The 6,422-nt window shown below is 46.7% G+C and overlaps 1 long non-coding RNA gene across 1 annotated transcript; it reads right to left on the bottom strand.

The window, feature by feature from the left end:
• Positions 1-1,059: 1,059 nt before the first annotated feature.
• LOC125551809 lies at positions 1,060-5,250 on the bottom strand. Its single transcript, XR_007303227.1, has 3 exons — positions 2,370-5,250; positions 2,150-2,293; positions 1,060-1,753 (listed from the first exon to the last, which is right to left on the bottom strand). It is a non-coding gene; the product is annotated as an uncharacterized LOC125551809 (long non-coding RNA).
• Positions 5,251-6,422: the final 1,172 nt, after the last annotated feature.

Raw genomic sequence — 6,422 nt, 5'->3', positions numbered from 1 at the left:
ATTTATGTTTAGTTAAAATCCAGTACAATTCATTACAATTGAGTTAAGTTTAGTTCAATTCACTCAACTGAATACAATTGTTGGATCAAGTAAGCAATGTGGGCCTAATAATGGGCTAGTTAATTACTTTTGTCAACAATATTTGACTCTAATATTGGGCCTACTTACCACCATTAATCTACTGCCTACCTACCAGCCAGCATTTCTACTATATAAAGCACCCCCCCCCCAATTGGCAAAAACAACACTCAAACCCAAACACATCCATTCTCCTCCCCCCATCCGCCAAAGAAACCCTAGGAGAGATGGATCTTGGAGAGGTCGTCGATGAAGAAGAACATGTGCCCAGGGTAGCCAGGCATAGAGAGGCAAGAAGGAGGGAGAGAAGGCAACTGTCTCAGCGGATCCTTGCAGCACGCAACCGCAAGGACTTGGAGCAGTTCCTGGAGGCATTCCCCCTTGGCTCAAACCCTACTGATGGTGATATCATCTACTGGGCAAGGAGGAGGGCAAATTTCCATCCTTTTCAGGTCACTAGGATAAGGTGGAGTAGGATTCTGTACCAAGATGAATGAGTTGTTTACTTTCTATGCTCCTAGATCTACCTTTCTATCTATGTGTGAAATATGTTTATGAATGCAATGTAATAAATCCTAGATCCTCCTTCTGTGCTACATGATGCAGTGTATGCAATGTATGCAAAAACTTAATGAAATGTTGGATCTACCTTTATGTGCTCCATGATGCAGTGTATGCAAGTTTCAGTTAACTGAACCATATTCAGTTAACATTGTATACCAAATTTTAGTTAACTGCAGAAACAGTGTATACCAAATTTCAGTTAACATTGTATACAAAAAACAGTGTATACCAAAATTCAGTTAAGTGGAAAAAGCAAATAAGTTAACTAATAGAATAAATCAGTAAGATGAACCTAAATTCAGTTAACCAAATCATAACTCACTTAATTGAATCTAGATTCAGATAACTGAATACTAAATCCAAATTCACTTAACCAAATCAAAACTCACTAAACTGGAACAACATTGATAACTCAAATTCAGATAATATAGTGCATATTAGGTCATTGCATCAAATAGTACAGTGCATCAAAGATAACTAAAATTTAGGCAGCAATTCACTCGATTAAACAAGACCACTGATCATCATTAACTAAATTCCATTAGAGCACCAATGGATCACTCAAATTCATCTAGCATCTCCCTAATCTTCCTTATCTTTCACTTGGTGTCTTCCTTATATATGCTTGAACAGGTCACCAAATCATATACTCTAGCTTATTTATCTCTTTCTTCAACGAATCCCTTTCTTCCTTCAATTTGTCCCTCTCTTCCATCATTTTGTCCCTCTCTTGCTTCATCTCACCCCTCTCTTTCTCTGCCTTAGCCCTGACCACCTGATGAATGTTGGTCACTGATTTGTCAGCAATTCTCTTCTTCTAAAGTTCTATCTTTAGGTCAGACATAGCTAGCCTTGTGTTGCCTAATTCAGTAATTGTCTGTTCTTTGTCAGCCACCATCTTAGCAAAATCTAGTTTAAAAAACCTCAGGTCTTTTTCCAGCTTTTCCTTCTCATTTAGAACCCTAAGATTTTCTTCAATCACAGCTACAGCTTCCCTGATCCTGGATCTGTACTCGTCTTCATACATGTCCCAGACCCTAGCTAGACGGGTCCTCAATTGTGGAGGCCACTCTGGGTCAACCCAACGCACATAAGGGCATCTAGGCCCATCCTACAATTGAAGAGGAAACAATGTAGAGTTAAATGCATAATTCAGTTAAGTGCACAAAGTTCAGTAACACTGAATCAAAATTTAGTACTGCATAAAATTCAGTAACACTGAATCAAAATTCAGTTAACTAAATCAAAATTCAGTTAACTGCACATTCAGGTTACTGTTTTCACAGAGCACTTTGAGCATTCCTGAGCTACTTAAACAATACATATTTGGACAACACTTTATTTAATATGAAGATAATCTTAAACTTACATCACTATGAACATGGCACAGAATGGCACAACTAAGCAAATTCAATCTCATATGTACTTAAATGGCCAAAGCATGTACAACTATGAACATGTACTACAGCTGTACCATCTACATCTACAGCTAAGAGCATGTACTAACCTTCTGTGCACAACCCAGAAATCTTCTTCCACTGTCAACAGACTAAAATGCAACAAGCTTCTCACACACTGCTTGGTGCTCACACCTATCAGGTAGATCTGCAGCAAGGCCCATCCAATCGAAGCTCCCAATGGTGCGAGGACCCTAAAACCAAATCAGTTTAGAAATCCCCAATTTTTTCCTAACCCTAGATGCCAAATGAAGGTGGAGAGGATCTCACCGGACTAGTGACCGAGTCGCCACCTGACGAGCAAGAGCTGGATCCGGAATCACTCCATGAAACCATGGCTGGGTCGGCTTGCTGGACGACAGCAACGAGCTACGGGCTTGAGCAGAGACGAGAGAGAGCAGAGCAAAAACAAAGATGGACTGAGTGTGTGGCTGTCTGGGGGGGGGGGGGGGGGGGGCAAACCGTGCTCTTGTAAAAAATTAATTCAGGTGCTTTCCTGTCCTGCGGGTAGATTCACAACAAAGGCGGGGGCCTCTTTGAAAAATGCCACGTGCTGACCGGATCGGCACCCACGCGTCCACATGGCGCTCTGTGATTCATCAGGACCAAATTTGCACATTTGATGCAAGTTCAAGGACTAGGTAGGGTCAAAATGCAAGTTCTAGGACTAAACCATTACATTGAGAGCAAGTATATACGCGTGATCACCTCCCGAGTGATCACGGCCCGATAATATAGCATGACAGATGAACAAGAATGTAGTGCCACTGATGGAATACTAGCATCATATACTAAGCATTTAGGATTGCAGGTAAGGATAACAACTGTAGCAACAATGACAGGCTATGTAGCAGAATAGGATTAACCGAAAGCAGTAACATGCTACACTACTCTAATGCAAGTAGTAACATGCTACACTACTCTAATGCAAGCAGTAAAGGGAAAGAATAGGCGATATCGGGTTGATCAAAGGGGGGCTTGCCTGGTTGCTCTGGCAAGAAGGGTTCATCGTCGATGCAGTCAATCACAGGGGTACCGGCAGCGGTCTCATGGGTCTATCGGAAAGAAGTAATGGAGCAGGAACACAATAATAACAGAGAATCAAAGCATCACAAAGCATAACATGACAATACGCGGTGCTAGAGGTGACCTAACGCAGTAGTAGGTGATACCAGCGAAGGGGGGAAACATCCGGGAAAGTATTCCCGGTGTTTGGCATTTTTCGATGGATGAAATGGAGGGGACGGTTGCATGTTCGCTATGCTAGGGACGTGTGACGGATGAACGGACTGCGTATTCGGATTCGTCTGGTCTTTCTGAGCAATTTTCATATATAAATTATTTGCATCTAATTTGCAATTTATTTTATATTAATTTTCAAAGTTTAAATGATTTTCTAGATTTCTGAAATTAATATTAATTCAAAAAATAAAACTGTAAATACTTTTGTCACCTAGTGTTACTCTAGCCTATGAGTATGACAGTGGGGCCAATGGGGTGGGTTGACCTAGTCCATATGTCATTGTCTATGGGTAAACTAGACTTTACTTAAATTAGATTAACTAGCAGTGGGGGCCACTATCATTGGCTAGTAGTTAACCTAACTATCAATTAGCACCTAAGCTAATTGCACGGGCCGGTTGTTGGTGGCTTTGCCCATAGACGCATACACCATGTGTTAGGCCATGGCCACGGCCATTAGTAGTGGCTCAACCTAGCAGTCGGGTCGGGTTTGGTTAGGTCGACCTCTACCAGACCCATACCCTATAAGTAAATGGGTCTACCTCTTCGCCCATGACCCTACCCATGGGCATAGGAGCAGACCCACGCCTATACCCATCGGGTAACCCGACCCAATGGGTTACTTATCGGCGAGGTGGTACTAAATAAGCTGCCTCTAGCCGTGCACACAAGGCAGCCATGCATGACAAAAGTTATATGGGCTTATATGGCTTTAGAAGCCCAACAGGCTAGCAGGACATGAGCTGCTGAGTGCTGAGGTACATGGGCTTCATATCAAGCGTTTAATTAATATTTGTGGGCTGATCACACCAGCGCTATGGCATATGGGTATGTGAATTGGGCCGGGTCGGGGTGTGGCTGAGTGGACTGGATCATTGATTTGACTAACATTTAGGGCCCACATGTCAGTTAATTGGGCGATCTATTGGGCGACCCACAGGCATTACCTTATGCCCATACCCTATCCATGACTAATCGGGTTATCCATCGAGCTTACCCATGGATGAAGCTGGCGACCCATACCCATTAGGGTCGGGTGCCCATGGGCGCGGCCACCCATGGGTCGGATTGCCGGGTTGAGTAGTGGCTGGAGCAGCAGTACGTAGCGGCCAGGAGCAGCTAGAGCAACAGCGGCGGCTGGGCAGCAGAGTATAGCAGCAGCTAGCGGCGCAACAAGTAGTAGCGCAGCAGCTAAAGCAGCAGCAACATGGCAAGCATCGGCATCAGAAGCAATAACGGCAGCAACGCAGTAGCGGGCAGCAGGGGAGCGAGGTCGCTGACAGCGCCGGCGGGGCGCGGGGCAGACACGCGCGGGTCTGCATGTAAGCGCAGGGGGTGTGGGGTGCTGGTGTGGCCGCGATCAGGAGCAGGTGAGCGCGTGCGGACGCAGTGCTCCGACCATGGCGGACGACAGCGCGGGGGTTTAACGAGACGGCATGCATTCGAGCTAGGGGAGAGAGGGGAAGACGTGAGGGCTCACAGCGATGGTGAGTAGAAGGAGGGCGCGACAGAGATGGTGCATCCACGACGGACGCCATGGCCTTGGGAAGGAAGGCTCTAGCGCGAGCTCCCCTGCTCAACGTGGGTGCGGGCCTGCTGGTGGAGAAGGGTGCGGGTGTCGCGCGGAAGGAGCCGGTGGGGTTGGCCGGCTTGCTTCGGTGGCCGACTAGGCGGGGGCCGCCGGTGACGAGGCGGTGGACGGGCGGCTCAGGCGAGCGCACACGCGCGCCGGTGAGCGCCGCCCACGGCCGAGCGCGGAGATCCATATGGCGGTGCGAGGACGGTGGGAGGAGCTGCGGGGCGACACGGTCGGGCGAGCATGAAAAGGGGTCAAGCGCGAGCGTGAGCGCTTCCCTGTGTGGGTGGCGGCGCGAGGAGGAAAGAGGCAAGGAGCGAGAGGATCGGGAGGATCGGGAGAGATGGGATTGATCGGGAGGCTGGGCTCACGATCGACTAGGTTAAGGGGGATTTAGGCGGGCCTTGGGCCATGCGGTTGCCAGATGGTCAAAAGCCCGGGGTACTCTCTTATCTTATACCTTTTAATTTCCTTTACTGTATTTCCCTTTTCACTGTTGTTTGCATTTTTTTATTTGCCCACACTTGATCTTTTGTTCAATGTGAAACTTGACCCACAATTACTTGTAATATTATTGGCTGCCACAAAAAGTTTCAAAGCATTTGGGAGAGTTCAACTATTTTTAGAAATTGAAAAGGTCAAACAATTGGCCAATTTCCTGTGGCATTTTAAACATCTCCCAAATGTTTGTTTAATGTAAGACAATTATGCAGTGAATATTTCCAACCTAAGAAACATTTTAGTTTTGCAGTTTGAAGAAATTTTATTTTGACTTTAGTTTAAATTTTGAATTTGAACTCGATTTGGACCGTAGTACGGTTTCGTAAATTAATTGTGATGACATGGGACCATTAGTATGTGATTACTATAGATGAACTACTGGGATATTACAATCGCCAGAATAGCCAGCACCACCCCGACAAACCACATCGCTGCTGCCAGCACCACCAAGTGCCCAGCAGCCTCCGAGGGCGCCTGCCTGCCCAACACCACCCCCACCACCGGACAGGGCTGCCACCAGAGACTAGACGCGCTGCGCCGCCAGAACTCTGCCGGATGAGATCCCATCTGGGATAGGGAGGGAAGACACACTGCCCAAAGCTGTCTCCACCCATGCAACACCACCGGACGAAGCAAACCCACCACCGCCACCTCCGCAGAGCAAGGCTGCCGCCAGAGCCTAGGCGCGTCGTGACGCCAGAAGCTCCACGGACGAGATCCCGTCAGGGGAAGGGAGAGGGGGCCGCGACGCCCAAGCCGGTGTCGCTGTGCTCGCCGGATCTGGGCCGCCCAGACCTCCCAACGCCTGCGCTGCACCTGTTGAGTATCGTGATTATTAGGAAAGCTAGGATAGCGTAGGATATTATTCTACCTTGCTTTGTACTCCAAGATAATCATGTACTCCTATATATATATATATATATATATATATATATATATATATATATATATATATATATATATATGCCCACGAGGCTGAAGTAATACAACGACAATTCCAGCAA

This window comes from Triticum urartu, chromosome 4 (genome assembly GCF_003073215.2).
Source record: "Triticum urartu cultivar G1812 chromosome 4, Tu2.1, whole genome shotgun sequence".
Lineage (NCBI taxonomy): Eukaryota > Viridiplantae > Streptophyta > Magnoliopsida > Poales > Poaceae > Triticum > Triticum urartu.
Note: the sequence above shows the minus strand (reverse complement) of the source record. Positions and strands in the feature narration are given on the sequence as shown.